The sequence below is a fragment of the Heptranchias perlo genome, chromosome 30 (assembly GCF_035084215.1).
Source record: "Heptranchias perlo isolate sHepPer1 chromosome 30, sHepPer1.hap1, whole genome shotgun sequence".
Classification (NCBI taxonomy): domain Eukaryota; kingdom Metazoa; phylum Chordata; class Chondrichthyes; order Hexanchiformes; family Hexanchidae; genus Heptranchias; species Heptranchias perlo.
The window spans coordinates 37398653-37422847 of record NC_090354.1 but is presented as its reverse complement, the minus strand read 5'-3'; positions in this window follow the sequence as shown (position 1 = coordinate 37422847).

Sequence of the window (24195 nt, the reverse complement as noted above, 5' to 3'; positions counted from 1 at the left end):
CATCCTGCTCCTTCTCCACCTCATGCTCCTTCTCCAACCACTGCTCCTTCTCCTCCTCCTCCTTCTCCTCCAACTGTTCATTCTCCACCTCCTGCTCCTTCTCCACCTCCTGCTCCTTCTCCACCTCCTGCTCCTTCTCCACCGCCTGCTCCTTCTCCACCTCCTGCTCCTTCTCCACCTCCTGCTCCTTCTCCACCTCCTGCTCCTTCTCCACCTCCTGCTCCTTTTCCACCTCCTGCTCCATCTCCACCTCCTAATCCTACTCCACCTGTAGCTCCTTCTCCTCCTCCTCATGCTCCATCTCCACGTCCTGCTCCTTCTCCTCCTCCAGTTCCAACTCCCCGTCCTGCTCCTTATTCTCCTCCAGCTCCTTCTCCAACTGAAGCTTTCTGCACCTCCTGCTCCTTCTCCACCTCCGGCTCCTTGTCCCTCTCCTGCTGCTTCAACGCCTCCTGCTCCTTCGATGCATCCAGCTGCTTCTCTGCATCCTGTTCGTTCAACCCCACCTGCTCCGTCTCCTCCTCCTGCTTCTTCCCCTCCTCCTGCTCCTTCTCGTCCTCCTGATCATTCTCGTCCTCTTGCTCATTCGACCCCTCTTGCTCTTGCTTTGCATCCCACTCCTTCTCCACCTCCTGCTCCTTCTACCCCTCCCGCTCCATCTCTACCTCCTGCTGCTTTTCCCCGTCCTGCTCCTTCTCCACCTCCTGCTCACTCTCCCTCCCTGCTCACTCTCCCCCTCCTGCTCCTTCTCCTCGTCCCGCTCAACCTCCTCCTCCTGCTCCTTCTCCACCTCCTGCTCCTTCTCCGCCTACTGCTCCTTCTCCGCCTCCTGCTCCTTCTCCGCCTCCTGCTCCTTCTCCGCCTCCTGCTCCTTCTATGCCTCCCGCTCCTCCTCCGCCTACTGCTCGTTCACACCCTCCTGATCATTCCCGCCCTCGAGCCGCTCCTCCACCTCCTGCTCCCTCTCCCTCAACTGCTTCTTCTCCGTCTCCTGCTTCTTCCCCTCCTCCTGATCCTTCTCGTCTTCCTGATCCTTCTCGTCTTCCTGATCCGTCTCGTCTTCCTGCTCCTTCTCGCCTTCCTGCTCCTTCTCGTCCTCCTGCTCCTTCTCGTCCTCCTGCTCCTTCTCGTCCTCCTGCTCCTTCTCCCTCTCCTGCTCCTTCTCCTCCTGTTGCTCCTTCTCCACCTCCTGCTCCTTCTCAACGTCTGGCTCCATCTCCTCCTTTGCTCATTCTTCTCTTCGTGCTCCTTCTCCTCCTCCTGCTGCTTCTCCTCGTCCTGCTCCTTCTCTGCTCAACCACCTCCTGCTGCTCCTTCTTCTTTTCCTGCTCCTTCTCCACCTTCTGCTCCTTCTCCTCCTTCTGCTCCTCCTCCACCTCCTGCTTCTTCTACCTCCTCCTCCTTCTACCCCTCCTGCTCCTTCTCCTCCTCTTGTTCGTTCTCCTCCTCCAGCTCCTTCTCCTCTTCCAGCTCCTTCTTCCCGTCCTGCTCCTTCTTCACCAGCAGCTCCACCTCCGCCTCCTGCTCCTTCTCCACCTCCTGCTCCTTCTCCACCTCCTGCTCCTTCACCGCTTACTGCTCCTTCTCCACATCATGCCCTTCCACCACATCCAGCTCCACCTCCACCTCCTGCTGCTTCCACTCCTCCTGCTCCATCTCCTCTTTCTGCTCAACCTCCCCCTCCTGCTCCTTCTCCACTTCCTGGTCAAACTCGTCCTCCTGCTCCTTCTCCCCCACCTGCTCCTGGCTTGCCTGCTGCTCCTACTCCCCTCCTGCTTCTTCACCCCCTCCTGCTCCTGCTCCTACTCAACCTCCTGCTCATTCACCGTCTCCTGTTCCTTCACCTCGTCAAGCTCAACCTCTTCCTAGTACTCCTTCTCCACCTCCTGCTCCTTCTTCACCTCCTGCTCCTTCTCCACCTCCTGCTCCTTCTCCACCTCCTGCTCCTTCTCCACCTCCTGCTCCGTCTCCACCTCCTGCTCCTTCTTCACCTCCTGCTCCTTCTTCACCAGCAGCTCCACCTCCGCCTCCTGCTCCTTCTCCACCTCCTGCTCCTTCTCCACCTCCTGCTTCTTCTCCGCCTACTGCTCCTTCTCCACATCATGCCCTTCCACCACATCCAGCTCCACCTCCACCTCCTGCTGCTTCCACTCCACCTGCTCCATCTCCTCTTTCTGCTCAACCTCCCCCTCCTGCTCCTTCTCCACTTCCTGGTCAAACAGCTCCTCCTGCTCCTTCTCCCCCTCCTGCTCCTGGCTTGCCTGCTGCTCCTACTGCCCTCCTGCTCCTTCACCCCCTCCTGCTCCTGCTCCTACTCAACCTCCTGCTCATTCACCGTCTCATGTTCCTTCTCCTCGTCAAGCTCAACCTCTTCCTACTGCTCCTTCTCCACCTCCTGCTCCTTCTTCACCTCCTGCTCCTTCTCCACCTCCTGCTCCTTCTCCACCTCCTGCTCCTTCTCCACCTCCTGCTCCTTCTCCACCTCCTGCTACTTCTCCACCTCCTGCTCCTTCTCCAACCACTGCTTCTTCTCCTCCTCCTGCTTCTCCTCCAACTGTTCGTTCTCCACCTCCTGGTCCTTCTCCACCTCCTGCTCCTTCTCCGCCCACTGCTCCTTCTCCGCCTCCTGCTCCTTCTCCGCCTCCTGCTCCTTCTCCGCCTCCTGCTCCTTCTCTGCCTCCTGCTCCTTCTCCGCCTCCCGCTCCATCTCTACCTCCGCCTCCTGCTCCTTCTCCCCCTCCCGCTCCATCTCTACCTCCTGCTCCTTTTCCCCGTCCTGATCCTTCTCCACCTCCTGCTCACTCTCCCTCTGCTGCTCACTCACCCGCTCCTGCTCCTTCTTCTCGTCCCGCTCAACCTCCTCCTCCTGCTCCTTCTCCACCTCCTGCTCCTTCTCCGCCTACTGCTCCTTCTCCGCCTCCTGCTCCTTCTCGGCCTCCTGCTCCTTCTCCGCCTCCTGCTCCTTCTCCGCCTCCTGCTCCTTCTATGCCTCCCGCTCCTCCTCCGCCTACTGCTCGTTCACACCCTCCTGATCATTCTCGCCCTCGAGCCCCTCCTCCACCTCCTGCTCCCTCTCCCTCAACTGCTCCTTCTCCGTCTCCTGCTTCTTCCCCTCCTCCTGATCCTTCTCATCTTCCTGATCGTTCTCGTCTTCCTGATCCTTCTCGTCTTCCTGATCCTTCTCGTCTTCCTGCTCCTTCTCGTCCTCCTGCTCCTTCTCGTTTCCTGCTTCTTGTCTTCCTCCTGCTCCTTTTCTCCCTTTTGCTCCATTTCCACCTCCTGTTCCATCTCCACCTCATGCTCATTCTCCACCTCCTGCTCCTTCACCTCCTCCTGCTCCTTCTCCTCCTGCTCCTCCTCCACCTCCTACTCCTTCTCCTTCTCCTTGCTCCTTCTCCTTCTCCTGCTCCTTCATCTCCGCCTGCTCCTTCTTCTCCTCCTGCTCCTTCTCAATTTCTGCTCAATCTCCAGCTCCTGCTGCTTCTCCTCCTCGTCCTCCTCCTCCCCCTCCTGCTCCTTGTAGACCTCCTGCTCCATCACCCCCTCCTTCTCCATCTCCAACTCCTGCTCCTTCTTCTCCTCTTGCCCCTGCTACTCCTACTTCTTCTCCAACTCCTTCCCCGACTCCCTCTCCTGGTCCTTCTCCGCCTCCTGCTACATCTCCACCTATTGCTTATTCTCCACCTCCTGTTCCTTCTCCAAATCCTGCTCCTTGTCCACCTCCTTCTCCTCCTCCAGCTCCATCTCCTCCTCCCGCTCCGTGTCCACCTCCTGCTCCTTGTCCACCTCCTGCTCCTTGTCCACCTCCTGCTGCTTGTCCATCTCCTGCTCCTTGTCCATCTCCTGCTGCTTCTCGCCCTCCTGCTCCTTACTGCCCTTCTGCTCCTTCTCCACCTCCTGCTCCTTTTCCACTCCTGCTCCTTCTCCTCCTCCTGCTCCTTCTCCTCCTCCTGCTCCTTCTCCTCCTTCTGCTCTGTCTCCACCTCCTGCTCCTTCTCCACCTCCTGCTCCTTCTTCTAATGCTGCTCCTGCTCCTCCTCCAGCTTCTTCTCCAACTCCATCTCCTAATCCCCCTCCTGGTCCTTCTCCTCCTCCTGCTCCTTCTCCACCTCGTGCTCCTTGTCCACCTCCTGCTCCTTGTCCTCCTCCTGCTCATTGTCCAGCTCCTGCTCCTTGTCCACCTCCTGCTCCGTGTCCACCTCCTGAAACCTGTCCACCTCCGGCTCCTTGTCCACCTCCTGCTCCTTGTCGCCCTCCTTCTCCATCTCCATCTCCATCTCCTACTCCCCCTCCTGGTCCTTCACCTCCTCCTGCTCCTTCTCCACCTCGTGCTCCTTGTCCACCTGCTGCTCCTTGTCCACCTCCTGCTCCTTGTCCATCTCCTGCTCCTTTTCCACCTCCTCCTCCTTCTCGCCCTCCTGCTCCTTCCTGCCCTCTTGCTCCTTCTCCACCTCCTGCTCCTTTTCCACTCCAGCTCTTTCTCCACCTCCTGCTCCTTCTCCACCTCCAGCTCCTTCTCCACCTCTTGCTCCTTCTCCACCTCATGCTCCTTCTCCAACTCCTGCTCCTTCTCCTCATCTTGCGCATTCTCCTCCTCCTGCTCCTTCTCCTCCTCCTGCTCCTACTCCTCCTGCTGCTCCTTCTTCTTCTCCTGCTCCTTCTGCACTCCTGCTCCTTCTCCTCCTCCTGCTCCTTCTCCTCCTCCTCTTCCTTCTCCTCCTCCTGTTCCTCCTACTCCTGCTGCTCCTTCTTCTTCTCCAGCTCCTTCTCCACTCCTGCTCATTCTCCTCCTCCTGCTCCTTCTCCTCCTCCAGCTTCTTCTCCAACTCCCTCTCCTAATCCCCCTCCTGGTCCTTCTCCTCCTCCTGCTCCTTCACCACCTCGTGCTCCTTGTCTACCTCCTGCTCCTTGTCCACCTCTTGCTCCTTGTCCAGCTCCTGCTCCTTGTCCTCCTCCTGCTCCGTGTCCACCTCCTGACCCCTGTCCACCTCCGGCTCCTTGTCCATCTCCTGCTCATTGTCGCCCTCCTTCTCCATCTCCAACTCCATCTCCTCCTCCCCCTCCTGCTCCTTCTCCCCGTCCTGCGCTTTCTCCCCCTCCTTCTCCTCATCAACCACCTTCTGCTCCTCCTGCTCCTTGTCCACCTCCTGCTCCTTGTCTTCCTCCTGCTCCTTTTCTCTCTCCTGCTCCTTCTCCTCCTCGTGCTCCTTCTCCTCCTCCATCTACTTCTCCTCCTCCTGCTCCTTGTCCACCTCCTGCTCCTTGTCCACCTCCTGCTCCGGGAACACCTACTTTTCCTTGTCCAACTCCTGCTCCTTGTCCACCTACTACTCCGTGTCCACCTCCTGATTCTTGTCCACCTCCTGCTCATTGTCCACCTCCTGCTCCACCTCGCCCTCCTGCTCCTTCTCTCCCTCCTGCTCCTTCTCGCCCACCTGCTTCTTCTCGCACTCCTGCTCCTTCTTGTCCTCCTGCTCATTCTCCACCTCCTGCTCCTTCTCCACCTGCTGCTCCTTCTCCACTCCTGCTCATTCACCACATCCTGCTCCATCTTCTCCTCCTTCTCCTCCTCCTGCTCCTCCTCCACCTCCCGCTCCTTGTCTCCTTCCTGATCCTTTTCCACCTCCTGCTCCTTCTCCTTCTCCTGCTCCTACTCCCCCTCCTGCTCCTTCTCCACCTCCTGCTCCTTCTCACCCTCCTGCTCTTTCTCCCCCGCCTTCTCCTCATCCACCTCCTTCTCCTCCACCTGCTCCTTCTCCCCCTCCTGCTCCTTGTCCATCGCCTGCTCCTTCTCCCCCTCCTACTCAATCTCCCCCTCCTGCTCTTTCTCCTCCTCCTACTCATTCTCCTTCTCCTGCTCCTTCTCCACATCCTGCTCCTTCTCCACCTCCTGCTCCTTCTCCTCATCTTGCGCCTTCTCCACCTCCTGCTCCTTCTCCTCCTCCTGCTCCTACTCCTCCTCCTGCTTCTTCTTCTTCTTCTCCTGCTCCTTCTCCACTCCTGCTCCTTCTCCTCCTCCTGCTCCTTATCCACCTCCTGCTCCGTGTCCAACTCCTGATTCTTGTCCACCTCCTGCTCCTTGTCCACCGCCTGCTCATTGTTCACCACCTGCTCCTTCTCGCCCTCCTGCTCCTTCTCGCCCTACTGCTCCTTCCTGCCGTCTTGCTCCTTCTCCACCTCCTGCTCCTTTTCCACTCCTGCTCCCTCTCCACCTGCTGCTCCTTCTCCACTTCTGATCATTCACCACCTCCTGCTCCTTCTTCTCCACCTTCTCCTCCTCCTGCTCCTTCTCCACCTCCCGCTCCTTGTCCACCTCCTGCTCCTTGTCCATCTCCTGCTCCTTGTCCAACTCCTGCTCCTTGTCCACCTCCTGCTCCTTCTCGCCTTCCTGCTCCTTCTTGTCCTCCTGCTCCTTCTCGCCCTGCTGCTCCCTCCCCACCTATTGTTCCTTCTCCACCTGCTGCTCCTTCTCCACTCCTGCTCATTCACCACCTCCTGCTCCTTCTTCTCCGCCTGCTCCTTCTTCTCCTCCTCCTTCTTCTCAATTCCTGCTCCATCTCCAGCTCCTGCTCCTTCTCCTCCTCGTCCTCCTCCTCCACCTCCTTCTCCTCGTCCACCCCCTTCTCCGTCTCGACCTCCTGCTGCTTCTTCTCCTCCTTTTCCTCCTCCTGCTCCTTCTCCAACTCCTGCTCCTTGTCTTCCTCCTGCTCCTTTTCTCCCTCCTGCTCCTTCTCCTCCTGCTCCTTCTCCACCTCCTGATCCTTGTCCAACTCCGACTCCTTGTCCATCTCCTGCTCCTTGTCCACTTAGTGCTCCTTCTCGCCCTCCTGTTCCTTCTCGTCCTCCTTCTCCTTCTCGCCCTCCTGCTCCTTCTCGCCCTCCTGATTCTCCTCGCCCTCCTGCTGCTTGTCGCCCTCCTTCTCCATCTCCAACTCCTGCTCCTTCTTCTCCTCCTGCCCCTGCTCCTCCTATTTCTTCTCCAACTCCTTCCCCGACTCCCTCTCCTGGTCCTTCTCCGCCTCCTGCTACATCTCCACCTATTGCTTATTCTCCACCTCCTGTTCCTTCTCCTAATCCTGCTCCTTGTCCACCTCCTTCTCCTCCTCCACCTCGATCTCCTCCTCCTGCTCCGTGTCCACCTCCTGCTCCTTGTCCACCTCCTGCTCCTTGTCCACCTCCTGCTCTTTGTCCACCACCTGCTTCATCTAGCCCTCCTGCTCCTTCTTGCCCTCCTGCTCCTTCTCACCCTGCTGCTCCTTCTCCACCTCCTGCTCCTTCTCCACCTGCTGCTCCTTCTCCAATCCTGCGGATTCACCACCTCCCGTTCCTTCTTATCCTCCGTCTCATCCTCCTGCTCCTTGTCCAACTCCCGCTCCTTGTCTCCCTCCTGCTCCTTCTCCTCCTCCACCTCCTTCTCCTCCTCCTGCTCCTTGTCCACCTGCTGCTCCTTGTCCACCTCCTGCCCCTTGTACACCTACTGCTCCTTGACCACCTCCTGCTCCGTGTCCACCTTCTGATTCTTGTCCACCTCCTGCTCATTGTCCACCACCTGCTCCATCTAGCCCTCATGCTCCTTCTCGCTCTCCTGCTCCTTCTTGCCCTGCTGCTCCTTCTCCACCTCCTGCTCCTTCTCAACGTCTGGCTCCATCTCCTCCTCCTGCTCATTCTTCTCTTCGTGCTCCTTCTCCTCCTCCTGCTGCTTCTCCTCGTCCTGCTCCTTCTCTGCTCAACCACCTCCTCCTGCTCCTTCTTCTTTTCCTGCTCCTTCTCCACCTTCTGCTCCTTCTCCTCCTTCTGCTCCTCCTCCACCTCCTGCTTCTTCTACCTCCTCCTCCTTCTACCCCTCCTGCTCCTTCTCCTCCTCTTGTTCGTTCTCCTCCTCCAGCTCCTTCTCCTCCTCCAGCTCCTTATTCCCGTCCTGCTCCTTCTTCACCAGCAGCTCCACCTCCGCCTCCTGCTCCTTCTCCACCTCCTGCTCCTTCTCCACCTCCTGCTTCTTCTCCGCCTACTGCTCCTTCTCCACATCATGCCCTTCCATCACATCCAGCTCCACCTCCACCTCCTGCTGCTTCCACTCCACCTGCTCCATCTCCTCTTTCTGCTCAACCTCCCCCTCCTGCTCCTTCTCCACTTCCTGGTCAAACACCTCCTCCTGCTCCTTCTCCCCCTCCTGCTCCTGGCTTGCCTGCTGCTCCTACTCCCCTCCTGCTCCTTCACCCCCTCCTGCTCCTGCTCCTACTCAACCTCCTGCTCATTCACCGTCTCATGTTCCTTCTCCTCGTCAAGCTCAACCTCTTCCTACTGCTCCTTCTCCACCTCCTGCTCCTTCTTCACCTCCTGCTCCTTCTCCACCTCCTGCTCCTTCTCCACCTCCTGCTCCTTCTCCACCTCCTGCTCCTTCTCCACATCCTGCTACTTCTCCACCTCCTGCTCCTTCTCCAACCACTGCTTCTTCTCCTCCTCCTGCTTCTCCTCCAACTGTTCATTCTCCACGTCCTGCTCCTTCTCCACCTCCTGCTCCTTCTCCACCCACTGCTCCTTCAACGCCTCCTGCTCCTTCTCCGCCTCCTGCTCCTTCTCCGCCTCCTGCTCCTTCTCCACCTCCTGGTCCTTCTCCACCTCCTGCTCCTTCTCCACCCACTGCTCCTTCAACGCCTCCTGCTCCTTCTCCGCCTCCTGCTCCTTCTCTGCCTCCTGCTCCTTCTCCGCCTCCTGCTGCTTCTATGCCTCCCGCTCCATCTCTACCTCCGCCTCCTGCTCCTTCTCCCCCTCCCGCTCCATCTCTACCTCCTGCTCCTTTTCCCCGTCCTGATCCTTCTCCACCTCCTGCTCACTCTCCCTCTGCTGCTCACTCACCCCCTCCTGCTCCTTCTTCTCGTCCCGCTCAACCTCCTCCTCCTGCTCCTTCTCCACCTCCTGCTCCTTCTCCGCCTACTGCTCCTTCTCCGCCTCCTGCTCCTTCTCGGCCTCCTGCTCCTTCTCCGCCTCCTGCTCCTTCTCCGCCTCCTGCTCCTTCTATGCCTCCCGCTCCTCCTCCGCCTACTGCTCGTTCACACCCTCCTGATCATTCTCGCCCTCGAGCCCCTCCTCCACCTCCTGCTCCCTCTCCCTCAACTGCTCCTTCTCCGTCTCCTGCTTCTTCCCCTCCTCCTGATCCTTCTCATCTTCCTGATCGTTCTCGTCTTCCTGATCCTTCTCGTCTTCCTGATCCTTCTCGTCTTCCTGCTCCTTCTCGTCCTCCTGCTCCTTCTCGTTTCCTGCTTCTTGTCTTCCTCCTGCTCCTTTTCTCCCTTCTGCTCCATTTCCACCTCCTGTTCCATCTCCACCTCATGCTCATTCTCCACCTCCTGCTCCTTCACCTCCTCCTGCTCCTTCTCCTCCTGCTCCTCCTCCACCTCCTACTCCTTCTCCTTCTCCTTGCTCCTTCTCCTTCTCCTGCTCCTTCATCTCCGCCTGCTCCTTCTTCTCCTCCTGCTCCTTCTCAATTTCTGCTCAATCTCCAGCTCCTGCTGCTTCTCCTCCTCGTCCTCCTCCTCCCCCTCCTGCTCCTTGTTGACCTCCTGCTCCATCACCCCCTCCTTCTCCATCTCCAACTCCTGCTCCTTCTTCTCCTCTTGCCCCTGCTACTCCTACTTCTTCTCCAACTCCTTCCCCGACTCCCTCTCCTGGTCCTTCTCCGCCTCCTGCTACATCTCCACCTATTGCTTATTCTCCACCTCCTGTTCCTTCTCCAAATCCTGCTCCTTGTCCACCTCCTTCTCCTCCTCCAGCTCCATCTCCTCCTCCCGCTCCGTGTCCACCTCCTGCTCCTTGTCCACCTCCTGCTCCTTGTCCACCTCCTGCTGCTTGTCCATCTCCTGCTCCTTGTCCATCTCCTGCTGCTTCTCGCCCTCCTGCTCCTTACTGCCCTTCTGCTCCTTCTCCACCTCCTGCTCCTTTTCCACTCCTGCTCCTTCTCCTCCTCCTGCTCCTTCTCCTCCTCCTGCTCCTTCTCCTCCTTCTGCTCTGTCTCCACCTCCTGCTCCTTCTCCACCTCCTGCTCCTTCTTCTAATGCTGCTCCTGCTCCTCCTCCAGCTTCTTCTCCAACTCCATCTCCTAATCCCCCTCCGAGTCCTTCTCCTCCTCCTGCTCCTTCTCCACCTCGTGCTCCTTGTCCACCTCCTGCTCCTTGTCCTCCTCCTGCTCATTGTCCAGCTCCTGCTCCTTGTCCACCTCCTGCTCCGTGTCCACCTCCTGAAACCTGTCCACCTCCGGCTCCTTGTCCACCTCCTGCTCCTTGTCGCCCTCCTTCTCCATCTCCATCTCCATCTCCTACTCCCCCTCCTGGTCCTTCACCTCCTCCTGCTCCTTCTCCACCTCGTGCTCCTTGTCCACCTGCTGCTCCTTGTCCACCTCCTGCTCCTTGTCCATCTCCTGCTCCTTTTCCACCTCCTCCTCCTTCTCGCCCTCCTGCTCCTTCCTGCCCTCTTGCTCCTTCTCCACCTCCTGCTCCTTTTCCACTCCAGCTCTTTCTCCACCTCCTGCTCCTTCTCCACCTCCAGCTCCTTCTCCACCTCTTGCTCCTTCTCCACCTCATGCTCCTTCTCCAACTCCTGCTCCTTCTCCTCATCTTGCGCATTCTCCTCCTCCTGCTCCTTCTCCTCCTCCTGCTCCTACTCCTCCTGCTGCTCCTTCTTCTTCTCCTGCTCCTTCTGCACTCCTGCTCCTTCTCCTCCTCCTGCTCCTTCTCCTCCTCCTCTTCCTTCTCCTCCTCCTGTTCCTCCTACTCCTGCTGCTCCTTCTTCTTCTCCAGCTCCTTCTCCACTCCTGCTCATTCTCCTCCTCCTGCTCCTTCTCCTCCTCCTGCTCCTTCTCCTCCTTCTCCTCTGACTCCACCTCCTGCTCCTTCTCCACTTCCTGCTCCTTCTTCTAATCCTGCTCCTGCTCCTCCTCCAGCTTCTTCTCCAACTCCCTCTCCTAATCCCCCTCCTGGTCCTTCTCCTCCTCCTGCTCCTTCACCACCTCGTGCTCCTTGTCTACCTCCTGCTCCTTGTCCACCTCTTGCTCCTTGTCCAGCTCCTGCTCCTTGTCCTCCTCCTGCTCCGTGTCCACCTCCTGACCCCTGTCCACCTCCGGCTCCTTGTCCATCTCCTGCTCATTGTCGCCCTCCTTCTCCATCTCCAACTCCATCTCCTCCTCCCCCTCCTGCTCCTTCTCCCCGTCCTGCGCTTTCTCCCCCTCCTTCTCCTCATCAACCACCTTCTGCTCCTCCTGCTCCTTGTCCACCTCCTGCTCCTTGTCCACCTCCTGCTCCGGGAACACCTACTTTTCCTTGTCCAACTCCTGCTCCTTGTCCACCTACTACTCCGTGTCCACCTCCTGATTCTTGTCCACCTCCTGCTCATTGTCCACCTCCTGCTCCACCTAGCCCTCCTCTGCTCCTTCTCTCCCTCCTGCTCCTTCTCGCCCACCTGCTTCTTCTCGCACTCCTGCTCCTTCTTGCCCTCCTGCTCCTTCTCCACCTCCTGCTCCTTCTCCACCTGCTGCTCCTTCTCCACTCCTGCTCATTCACCACATCCTGCTCCATCTTCTCCTCCTTCTCCTCCTCCTGCTCCTCCTCCACCTCCCGCTCCTTGTCTCCTTCCTGATCCTTTTCCACCTCCTGCTCCTTCTCCTTCTCCTGCTCCTACTCCCCCTCCTGCTCCTTCTCCACCTCCTGCTCCTTCTCACCCTCCTGCTCTTTCTCCCCCGCCTTCTCCTCATCCACCTCCTTCTCCTCCACCTGCTCCTTCTCCCCCTCCTGCTCCTTGTCCATCGCCTGCTCCTTCTCCCCCTCCTACTCAATCTCCCCCTCCTGCTCTTTCTCCTCCTCCTACTCATTCTCCTTCTCCTGCTCCTTCTCCACATCCTGCTCCTTCTCCACCTCCTGCTCCTTCTCCTCATCTTGCGCCTTCTCCACCTCCTGCTCCTTCTCCTCCTCCTGCTCCTACTCCTCCTCCTGCTTCTTCTTCTTCTTCTCCTGCTCCTTCTCCACTCCTGCTCCTTCTCCTCCTCCTGCTCCTTATCCACCTCCTGCTCCGTGTCCAACTCCTGATTCTTGTCCACCTCCTGCTCCTTGTCCACCGCCTGCTCATTGTTCACCACCTGCTCCTTCTCGCCCTCCTGCTCCTTCTCGCCCTACTGCTCCTTCCTGCCGTCTTGCTCCTTCTCCACCTCCTGCTCCTTTTCCACTCCTGCTCCCTCTCCACCTGCTGCTCCTTCTCCACTTCTGATCATTCACCACCTCCTGCTCCTTCTTCTCCACCTTCTCCTCCTCCTGCTCCTTCTCCACCTCCCGCTCCTTGTCCACCTCCTGCTCCTTGTCCATCTCCTGTTCCTTGTCCAACTCCTGCTCCTTGTCCACCTCCTGCTCCTTCTCGCCTTCCTGCTCCTTCTTGTCCTCCTGCTCCTTCTCGCCCTGCTGCTCCCTCCCCACCTATTGTTCCTTCTCCACCTGCTGCTCCTTCTCCACTCCTGCTCATTCACCACCTCCTGCTCCTTCTTCTCCGCCTGCTCCTTCTTCTCCTCCTCCTTCTTCTCAATTCCTGCTCCATCTCCAGCTCCTGCTCCTTCTCCTCCTCGTCCTCCTCCTCCACCTCCTTCTCCTCGTCCACCTCCTTCTCCGTCTCGACCTCCTGCTGCTTCTTCTCCTCCTTTTCCTCCTCCTGCTCCTTCTCCAACTCCTGCTCATTGTCTTCCTCCTGCTCCTTTTCTCCCTCCTGCTCCTTCTCCTCCTGCTCCTTCTCCACCTCCTGATCCTTGTCCAACTCCGACTCCTTGTCCATCTCCTGCTCCTTGTCCACTTAGTGCTACTTCTCGCCCTCCTGTTCCTTCTCGTCCTCCTTCTCCTTCTCGCCCTCCTGCTCCTTCTCGCCCTCCTGATTCTCCTCGCCCTCCTGCTGCTTGTCGCCCTCCTTCTCCATCTCCAACTCCTGCTCCTTCTTCTCCTCCTGCCCCTGCTCCTCCTATTTCTTCTCCAACTCCTTCCCCGACTCCCTCTCCTGTTCCTTCTCCTAATCCTGCTCCTTGTCCACCTCCTTCTCCTCCTCCACCTCGATCTCTTCCTCCTGCTCCGTGTCCACCTCCTGCTCCTTGTCCACCTCCTGCTCCTTGTCCACCTCCTGCTCTTTGTCCACCACCTGCTTCATCTAGCCCTCCTGCTCCTTCTTGCCCTCCTGCTCCTTCTCACCCTGCTGCTCCTTCTCCACCTCCTGCTCCTTCTCCACCTGCTGCTCCTTCTCCAATCCTGCGGATTCACCACCTCCCGCTCCTTCTTATCCTCCGTCTCATCCTCCTGATCCTTGTCCAACTCCCGCTCCTTGTCTCCCTCCTGCTCCTTCTCCTCCTCCTGCTCCTTCTCCACCTCCATCTCCTCCTCCACCTCCTTCTCCTCCTCCTGCTCCTTGTCCACCTGCTGCTCCTTGTCCACCTCCTGCCCCTTGTACACCTACTGCTCCTTGACCACCTCCTGCTCCGTGTCCACCTTCTGATTCTTGTCCACCTCCTGCTCATTGTCCACCACCTGCTCCATCTAGCCCTCCTGCTCCTTCTCGCTCTCCTGCTCCTTCTTGCCCTGCTGCTCCTTCTCCACTCCTGCTCATTCTCCACATCCGGCTCCATCTTCTCCGCCTGCTCCTTCTTCTCCTGCTGCTCCTTCTCAATTCCTGCTCCATCTCCAGCTACTGCTCCTTCTCCTCCTCGTCCTGCTCCCCCCCTCCTGCTCCTTGTCCACCGCCTGCTCCTTCTCCTCCTCCTTCTCCCACTCCAGCTCGTTCTGCCCTTCCTGCTCCTTCTCTCCCTCCTACTCTTTCTACCCCACCTTCTCCTCGTCCACCTCCTTCTCCTCTCATGCTCCTTCTCCACGTCCTGCTCCTTGTCCACCTCCTGCTCCTTGTCCACCTCCTGCTCCTTGTCCACCTCCTGCTCCTTTCCACCTCCGGTTCCATCTCGCCCTCCTGCGCTTCCTGCCTCCTGCTCCTTCTCCACCTCCTGCTCCTTCTCCACTCCTGCTCATTCACCACCTCCTACTGCTTCTTCTCCTCCTTCTCTTCCTCCTGCTCCTTCTCCACCTCCTGCTCCTTCTCCACATCCTGATCCTTCTCCACCTCCTGCTCCTTCTCCTCATCTTGCGTCTTCTCCACCTCCTGCTCCTTCTCCTCCTCCTGCTCCGACTCCTCCTCCTGCTCCTTCTTCTGCTCCTGCTCCTTCTCCACTCCTGTTCCTTCTCCTCCTACTGCTCCTTCTCCTCCTCCTTCTCATTCTCCTCCACCTGCTCCTTCTCCACCTCCGGCTCCTTCTCCACCTCCTACTCCTTCTTCTCCTCCTGCTCCTGCTCCTCCGTCTGCATCTTCTCCAACTCCTTCTCCGACTCCTCCTCCTGGTCCTTCTCCGCGTCGTGCTCCTTCTCCACCTATTGCATCTTCTCCACCTCATGTTCCTTCTCCTCCTGCTCCATCTCCACCGCCTCCGCCTCCTACACTTACTTCTCCTCTTCCTGCTCCCTGTCCACCTGCCGCTCCTTGTCCACCTCCTGCTCCTTGTACAACTCCTGCTCCTTGTCCACCTCGTGCTCCGAGTCCACCTCCTGCTCCTTGTCCACCTCCTGCTCATTGTCCACCTCCTGCTCCAACTAGCCCTCCTGCTCCTTCTCGCCCTCCTGCTCCTTCTCCACCTCCTGCTCCTTCTTCTCCTCCTTCTCCTCCTCCTGCTCCTCCTCCACCTCCCGCTCCTTGTCTCCCTCTTGATCCTTCTCCACCTCCTGCTCCTTCTCCTTCTCCTGCTCCTCCTTCTCCGCCTGCTCCATCTTCTCCTCCTGCTCCTTCTCAATTCCTGTGCCATCTCCAGCACCTGCTCCTTGTACACCTCCTGCTCCTTGTCCACCTCGTGCTCCGTGTCCACCTCCTGCTCCTTGTCCACCTCCTGCTCATTGTCCACCTCCTGCTCCATCTAGCCCTCCTGCTCCTTCTCGCCCACCTGCTTCTTCTCGCACTCCTGCTCCTTCTCGCCCTCTTGCTCCTTCTCCACCTCATGTTCCTTCTCCACCTGCTGCTCCTTCTCCACTCCTGCTCATTCACCACCTCCTGCTGCTTCTTCTCCTCCTTCTCCTCCTCCTGCTCCTCCTCCACCTCCCGCTCCTTGTCTCCCTCCTGATCCTTCTCCACCTCCTGCTCCTTCTCCTTCTCCTTCTCCTTCTCCTTCTCCTTCTCCAGCTCCTTCTTCTCCGCCTGCTCCATCTTCTCCTCCTGCTCCTTCTCAATTCCTGGGCCATCTCCAGCTCCTGCTAATTGTCCACCTCCTGCTCCTTGTCAACCTCCTGCTCCTTGTCCACCTCCTGCTCCTTCTCGCCCTCCTGCTCCTTCCTGCCCTCCTGCTCCTTCTCCACCTCCTGCTCCTTCTCCACTCCTGCTCATTCACCACCTCCTGCTCCTTCTTCTCCTCCTTCTAGTCCTCCTGCTCCTTCTGCACCTCCTGCACCTTGTCTTCCTCCTGCTCCTTTTCTGCCTCCTGCTCCGTCTCCACCTCCTGGTCCTCCTCCACCTCATTCTCCTCCTTCTGCTCCTTGCCCACCTCCTGCTCCTTGTACACCTCCTGCTCCTTGTCCACTTCATGCTTCTTGTCCACCTCCTGCTCTTTCTCGCCCTCCTGCTCCTTCTCGTTCTCCTTCTCCTTCTCGCCCTCCTGCTCCTTCTCGCCCTCCTGCTCCTACTCGCCCACCTGCTCCTTCTCGCCCTCCTGCTCCTTCTGCACCTGCTGCTCCTTCTCCACCTCCTGCTCCTTCTTCTCCTCCTGCTCCTGCCCCTCCTCCTGCTTCTTCTCCAACTCATTCTCCCACTCCCCCTCCTGGTCCTTCTCCGTCTCCTGCTCCATCTCCACATCCTTCTCCTCCTCCACCTCCTTCTAAACCTCCTGCTCCTTGACCACCTCTTGCTCCTTGTCCACCTCCTGCTCCCTGTCCACCTCCTGCTCCTTGTCCAACTCCTGCCCCTTCATCTCCTCCTTCTCCTCCTCATGGTCCTTTTCCACCTCCTGCTCCTTCTCCTTCTCCTTCTCCTTCTCCTTCTCCTGCTCCTTCTTCTCCCCCTGCTCCAACTTCTCCTCCTGCTCGTTCTCAATTCCTGGGCCATCTCCAGCTCCTGAGAATTGTCCACCTCCTGCTCCTTGTCAACCTTCTGCTCCTTGTCCACCTCCTGCTCCTTCTCGCCCTCCTGCTCCTTCCTGCCCTCCTGCTCCTTCTCCACCTCCTGCTCCTTCTCCACTCCTGCTCATTCACCACCTCCTACTGCTTCTTCTCCTCCTTCTCTTCCTCCTGCTCCTTCTCCACCTCCTGTTCCTTGTCTTCCTCCTGCTCCTTTTCTCACTCCGGCTCCTTCTGCACCTCCTGCTCCATCTCCACCTCCTGCTATTTGTCCACCTCCTGCTCCTTCTCCACATCCTGATCCTTCTCCACCTCCTGCTCCTTCTCCTCATCTTGCGTCTTCTCCACCTCCTGCTCCTTCTCCTCCTCCTGCTCCGACTCCTCCTCTTGCTCCTTCTTCTGCTCCTGCTCCTTCTCCACTCCTGTTCCTTCTCCTCCTACTGCTCCTTCTCCTCCTCCTTCTCATTCTCCTCCACCTGCTCCTTCTCCACTTCCGGCTCCTTCTCCACCTCCTACTCCTTCTTCTCCTCCTGCTCCTGCTCCTCCTTCTGCATCTTCTCCAACTCCTTCCCCGACTCCTCCTCCTGGTCCTTCTCCGCGTCGTGCTCCTTCTCCACCTATTGCATCTTCTCCACCTCATGTTCCTTCTCCTCCTCCTGCTCCATCTCCACCGCCTCCTCCTCCTACACCTACTTCTCCTCTTCCTGCTCCCTGTCCACCTGCCGCTCCTTGTCCACCTCCTGCTCCTTGTACAACTCCTGCTCCTTGTCCACCTCGTGCTCCGAGTCCACCTCCGGCTCCTTGTCCACCTCCTGCTCATTGTCCACCTCCTGCTCCAACTAGCCCTCCTGCTCCTTCTTGCCCTCCTGCTCCTTCTCCACCTCCTGCTCCTTCTTCTCCTCCTTCTCCACCTCCTGCTCCTCCTCCACCTCCCACTCCTTGTCTCCCTCTTGATCCTTCTCCACCTCCTGCTCCTTCTCCTTCTCCTTCTCCTGCTCCTCCTTCGCCGCCTGCTCCATCTTCTCCTCCTGCTCCTTCTCAATTCCTGTGCCATCTCCAGCACCTGCTCCTTGTACACCTCCTGCTCCTTGTCCACCTCGTGCTCCGTGTCCACCTCCTGCTCCTTGTCCACCTCCTGCTCATTGTCCACCTCCTGCTCCATCTAGCCCTCCTGCTCCTTCTCGCCCACCTGCTTCTTCTCGCACTCCTGCTCCTTCTCGCCCTCTTGCTCCTTCTCCACCTCATGTTCCTTCTCCACCTGCTGCTCCTTCTCCACTCCTGCTCATTCACCACCTCCTGCTGCTTCTTCTCCTCCTTCTCCTCCTCCTGCTCCTCCTCCACCTCCCGCTCCTTGTCTCCCTCCTGATCCTTCTCCACCTCCTGCTCCTTCTCCTTCTCCTTCTCCTTCTCCTTCTCCTTCTCCAGCTCCTTCTTCTCCGCCTGCTCCATCTTCTCCTCCTGCTCCTTCTCAATTCCTGGGCCATCTCCAGCTCCTGCTAATTGTCCACCTCCTGCTCCTTGTCAACCTCCTGCTCCTTGTCCACCTCCTGCTCCTTCTCGCCCTCCTGCTCCTTCCTGCCCTCCTGCTCCTTCTCCACCTCCTGCTCCTTCTCCACTCCTGCTCATTCACCACCTCCTGCTCCTTCTTCTCCTCCTTCTAGTCCTCCTGCTCCTTCTGCACCTCCTGCACCTTGTCTTCCTCCTGCTCCTTTTCTGCCTCCTGCTCCGTCTCCACCTCCTGGTCCTCCTCCACCTCATTCTCCTCCTTCTGCTCCTTGCCCACCTCCTGCTCCTTGTACACCTCCTGCTCCTTGTCCACTTCATGCTTCTTGTCCACCTCCTGCTCTTTCTCGCCCTCCTGCTCCTTCTCGTTCTCCTTCTCCTTCTCGCCCTCCTGCTCCTTCTCGCCCTCCTGCTCCTACTCGCCCACCTGCTCCTTCTCGCCCTCCTGCTCCTTCTGCACCTGCTGCTCCTTCTCCACCTCCTGCTCCTTCTTCTCCTCCTGCTCCTGCCCCTCCTCCTGCTTCTTCTCCAACTCATTCTCCCACTCCCCCTCCTGGTCCTTCTCCGTCTCCTGCTCCTTCTCCACATCCTTCTCCTCCTCCACCTCCTTCTCCACCTCCTGCTCCTTGTCCACCTCCTGCTCCTTGTCCACCTCCTGCTCCCTGTCCACCTCCTGCTCCTTGTCCAACTCCTGCCCCTTCTTCTCCTCCTTCTCCTCCTCATGGTCCTTTTCCACCTCCTGCTCCTTCTCCTTCTCCTTCTCCTTCTCCTTCTCCTGCTCCTTCTTCTCCCCCTGCTCCAACTTCTCCTCCTGCTCCTTCTCAATTCCTGGGCCATCTCCAGCTCCTGAGAATTGTCCACCTCCTGCTCCTTGTCAACCTTCTGCTCCTTGTCCACCTCCTGCTCCTTCTCGCCCTCCTGCTCCTTCCAGCCCTCCTGCTCCTTCTCCACCTCCTGCTCCTTCTCCACTCCTGCTCATTCACCACCTCCTGCTCCTTCTTCTCCTCCTTCTAGTCCTCCTGCTCCTTCTGCACCTCCTGCACCTTGTCTTCCTCCTGCTCCTTTTCTGCCTCCTGCTCCTTCTCCACCTCCTTGTCCTCCTCCACCTCCTTCTCCTCCTCCTGCTCCTTGTCCACCTCCTGCTCCTTGTCCATCTCCTGCTCCCTGTCCACCTCCTGCTCCTTGTCCAACTCCTGCCCCTTCTTGTCCTCCTTCTCCTCCTCATGGTCCTTTTCCACCTCCTGCTCCTTGTCTTCCTCCTGCTCCTTGTCTCCCTCTGGCTCCTTCTCCACCTCATGCTCCTTCTCCAACTCCGGCTACTTCCTGCCCTCCTGCTCCTTCTCCACCTCCTGCTCCTTCTCCACTCCTGCTCATTCACCACCTCCTGCTCCTTCTTCTCCTCCTTCTCCTCCTCCTGCTACTTTTCCACCTCCTGCTCCTTGTCTTCCTTCTGCTCCTTGTCTCCCTCCTGCTCCTTCTCCTCCTCCTGCTCCGTCTCCACCTCCTGCTCGTTCTCAACCTCCTGCTCCTTCTCCTTCTCCTGCTCCTTCTCCACCGTTTGCTCCTTCTCCACCTCCTGCTGCTACTCATCTTGCGCCTGATCCACCACCTGCTCCTTCTCTTCCTCCTGCTTCTACTCCTCCTCCGGCTTCTCCTTCTTCTTCTCCTGCTCATTCTCCACTCCTACTCCTTATCCTTCTCCTGCTCCTTCTCGCCCTCCTGCTCCTTCTCCTCCTCCTGCTCCATCTTCACATCCTGCTCCTTGTCCTCCTGCTGCTCCTTCTCCTCCTCATGCTTCTTCTCCAACTCATTCTCCTGCTCCCCCTCCTGGTCCTTCTCCTCCTGCTGCTCTTTCTCCACTTCCTTCTCCACCTCCTGCTCTTTGTCCAACTCCTGCTCCTTGTCCACCTCCTGCTCCTTGTCCACCAAGTGCTCCTTCTCGCCCTCCTGCTCCTTCTCGCCCTCCTGCCCCTTCTCACCCTACTGCTTCTTCTCGCCCACGTGCTCCTTCTCGCCCTCCTGCTCCTTCTCCACCTGCTGCTCCTTCTCCACCTGCTGCTCCTTCTCCACTCCTGCTTCGTCTGCTTCTCCTGCTCCATCTCCACCTCCTGATCCTTCTTCTCCTCCTGCTCCTGCCCCTCCTCCTGCTTCTTCTCCAACTCACTCTCCTACTCCCCCTCCTGGTCCTTCTCCGTCTCCTGCTCCTTCTCCACCTATTGCTTCTTCTCCACCTCCTGTTCGTTCTCCTCATTCTGCTCCTTCTCCACCTCCTTCTCCTCCTCCACCTCTTTCTCCTCCTCCTGCTCCTGGTCCACCTCCTGCTCCTTGTCCACCTCCTGCTCCTTGTCCACCTCCTGCTCCTTGTCCAACTCCTGCCCCTTCTTCTCCTCCTTCTCCTCCTCATGGTCCTTTTCCACCTCCTGCTCCTTGTCTTCCTCCTGCTCCTTGTCTCCCTCCTGCTCCTTCTCCACCTCCTGCTCCTTCTCCAACTCCTGCTACTTCCTGCCCTCCTGCTCCTTCTCCACCTCCTGCTCCTTGTCCACCTCCTGCTCCTTGTCCAACTCCTGCCCCTTCTTCTCCTCCTTCTCCTCCTCATGGTCCTTTTCCACCTCCTGCTCCTAGTCTTCCTGCTGCTCCTTGTCTCCCTCCTGCTCCTTCTCCAACTCCTGCTCCTTCTCCACCTCCTGCTGCTTCTCATAGAATCTTAGAATCACAGAAGTTACAATATGGAAACAGGCCCTTCGGCCTAACATGTCCATGTTGCCAGTTTATACCACTAAGCCAGTCCCAATTTCCTGCACTTGGCCCATATCCCTCTATCCCCATCTTACCCATGTAACTGTCCAAATGCTTTTTAAAAGACAAAATTGTACCCGCCTCTACTACTGCCTCTGGCAGCTCGTTCCAGACACTCACCACCCTTTGAGTGAAAAATTGCCCCTCTGGACCATTTTGTATCTCTCCCCTCTCAACTTAAATCTATGCCCCCTCGTTATGGACTCCCCTACCTTTGGGAAAAGATTTTGACTATCGACCTTATCTATGCCCCTCATTATTTTGTAGACTTCCATAAGATCACACCTTAACCTCCTACTCTCCAGAGAAAAAAGTCCCACTCTGTCTAATATCTCCCTATAAGTCAAACCATCAAGTCCCGGTAGCAAACTAGTAAATCTTTTTTGCACTCTTTCCAGTTAAATAATATCCTTTCCATAATAGGGCGACCCGAACTGTACACAGTACTCCAAGTGTGGCCTCACCAATGCCCTGTACAACTTCAACAAGACATCCCAAGTCCTGCATTCAATGGTCTGACCAATGAAACCAAGCATGCCGAATGCCTTCTTCACCTTCCTATCCACATCTGACTCCACTTTCATCTTGCGCCTTCTCCACCTTCTGCTCCTTCTCCTCCTCCTGCTTCTACTCCTCCTCCTGCTTCTTCTTCTTCTCCTGCTCCTTGTCCACCTCCTGCTCCTTGTCCACCTCCTGCTCCTTGTCCACCTCCTGCTCCTTCTCCAACTCCTGCTCCTTCTTCTCCTCCTGCTGCTGCTCCTCTACCTGCTATTTCTCCAACTCCTTCTCCTACTCCCCCTCCTGGTCCTTCTCCACCTCCTGCTCCTTCTCCACCTCCTGCTCCTTCTTCTCCTCCTGCTCCTGCCCCTCCTCCTGCTTCTTCTCCAACTCATTCTCCCACTCCCCCTCCTGGTCCTTCTCCGTCTCCTGCTCCTCCTCCACCTCCTTCTCCACCTCCTGCTCCTTGTCCACCTCCTGCTCCTTGTGCACCTCCTGCTCCTTGTCCACCTCCTCCTCCGTGTCCACCTCCTGATTCTTGTCCACCTCCTGCTCCTTGTCCAACTCCTGCTCCTTGTCCATCTCCTGCTCCTTGTCCACCTCCTGATCCTCTGCGCCCTGGTGCTCCTTATCGCCCTCCTGCTCCTTCTCGTCCTCCTGCTCCTTCTCGCTCTCCTGCTCCTTCTCGCTCCCCTGCTCCTTCTCCACCTCCTGCTCCTTCACCTTCTCCTGCTCCTACTCCACCTCCTGCTCCTTCTCCACCTCCTGCTCCTTCTCCTTATCTTGCGCCTTCTCCACCACCAGCTCCTTCTCCTCCTCCTGCTCCTACTCCTCCTCCTGCTACATCTTCTTCTCCTGCTCCTTCTCCACTGCTGCTCCTTCTCCTCCTCCTCCTCCTTCTTCACCTCCTGCTCCTTCTTCTCCTCCTGCTCCTGTTCTTCCTGCTGCTTCATCTCCAAATCCTTCTCCTGCTCCCCCTCCTGGTCCTCCTCCGCCTCCTGCTCCTTCTCCACCTGTTGTTTCTTCTCCACCTCCTGTTCCTTCACGTCCTCCTGATGTTTCTCCACCTCCACTCCTCCTCCACCTCCTTCTCCTCCTTCTGCTCCTTGTCCACCTCCTGCTCCTTGTCCACCTCCTGCTCCTTCTCCACCTACTGCTCCTTCTCCACCTCTTGTTCCTTCTCCACCTCCTGCTCCTTCTCTACTTCCTGCTCCTTCTCCATCTCCTGCCCCTTCTTCTCCTCCTGCTCCTGCTCCTCCTCTGCTTCTTCTCCAACTCCTGCTCCTGCTCCTCATCCTCGTCGGTCTCCGCCTCCTGCTCCTTCTCCACCTATTGCTTCTTCTCCTTCTCCTGTTCATTCTCCTCCTCCTGCTCCTTCTCCACATCCTTCTCCTCCTCCACTTCCTTCTCCACCTCCTGCTCCTTGTCAACCTTCTGCTCCTTGTCCACCTCCTGATCCTTGTTCACCTCCTCCTCCGTGTCCACCTCCTGATTCTTGTCCACCTCCTGCTCCTTGTCCATCACGTGCCCCTTGTCCACCTCCTGCTCCTCCGCGCCCACCTGCTCCTTATCGCCCTCCTGCTCCTTCTCGTCCTCATGCTCCTTCTCGCACGCCTGCTCCATCTCGCTCCCCTGCTCCTTCTCCACCTCCTGCTCCTTCTCCTTCTCCTGCTCCTACTCCACCTCCTGTTCCTTCTCCACCTCCTGCTCCTTCTCCTCATCGTGCGCCTTCTCCACCTCTTGCTCCTTCTCCTCCTCCTGCTCCTTCTTCTTCTCCTGCACCTTTTCCACAGCTGCTCCTTCTCCACCTCCTGATCCTTCTCCACCTCCTTCTCCTTCTTCTCCTCCTGCTCCTGTTCTTCCTGCTGCTTCATCTCCAAATCCTTCTCCTGCCCCCCCTCCTGGTCCTCCTCCACCTCCTGTTCCTTCTCCACCTGTTGTTTCTTCTCCACCTCCTGTTCCTTCACGTCCTCCTGATGTTTCTCCACCTCCACTCCTCCTCCACCTCCTTCTCCTCCTCCCGCTCCTTGTCTCCCTCCTGCTCCTTCTCCACCTCCTGCTCCTTCTCCACCTCTTGCTCCTTCTCCACCTCCTGCTCCTTCTCTACCTCCTGCTCCTTCTCCACCTCCTGCTCCTTCTCCATCTCCTGCCCCTTCTTCTCCTCCTGCTCCTGCTCCTCCTCTGCTTCTTCTCTAACTCCTTCTCCTGCTCCTCATCCTAGTCGGTCTCCGCCTCCTGCTCCTTCTCCACCTATTGCTTCTTCTCCTTCTCCTGTTCATTCTCCTCCTCCTGCTCCTCCTCCACATCCTTCTCCTCCTCCACTTCCTTCTCCACCTCCTGCTCCTTGACAACCTCCTGCTCCTTGTCCACCTCCTGATCCTTGTCCACCTCCTCCTCCGTGTCCACCTCCTGATTCTTGTCCACCTCCTGCTCCTTGTCCATCTCGTGCCCCTTGTCCACCTCCTGCTCCTCCGCGCCCACCTGCTCCTTATCGCCCTCCTGCTCCTTCTCGTCCTCATGCTCCTTCTCGCACGCCTGCTCCATCTCGCTCCCCTGCTCCTTCTCCACCTCCTGCTCATTCTCCTTCTCCTGCTCCACCACCTGTTCCTTCTCCACCTGCTGCTCCTTCTCCTCATCTTGCGCCTTCTCCACCTCTTGCTCCTTCTCCTCCTCATGCTCCTTCTTCTTCTCCTGCACATTCTCCACTGCTGCTCCTTCTCCTCCTCCTGCTCCTTCACCTCCTCCTGCACCTTCTCCTCCTCCTGCTCCGTCTCCACCTCCTGCTCCTTGTCCACCTCTTGCTCCTTCTCCACCTCCTGATCCTTCTCCACCTCCTGCTCCTTCTCCACCTCCTGCTCCTTCTCCACCTCTTGCTCCTTCTCCACCTCCTGATCCTTCACCCCCTCCTCCTCCTTCTCCCCCTCCTGCTCCTTCTCCCCTTCCTGCTCCTTCTCCCCGTCCTTTTCAACCTCCTGCTCCTTATCCACCTCCTGCTCCTTGTCCACCTCCTGCTCCTTGTCCATCTCCTGCCCCTTGTCCACCTCCTGCTCCTCCGCGCCCACCTGCTCCTTATTGCCCTCCTGCTCCTTCTCCTCCTCCTGCTCCTTCTCCTCCTCCTTCACCTTCTCCTCCTCCTGCTCCGTCTCCACCTCCTGCTCCTTCTCCACCTCCTGCTCCTTCTCCTCATCTTGCTCCTTCTCCTCCTCCTGCTCCTACTCCTCCTCCTGCTCCTTCTTCTTCTCCT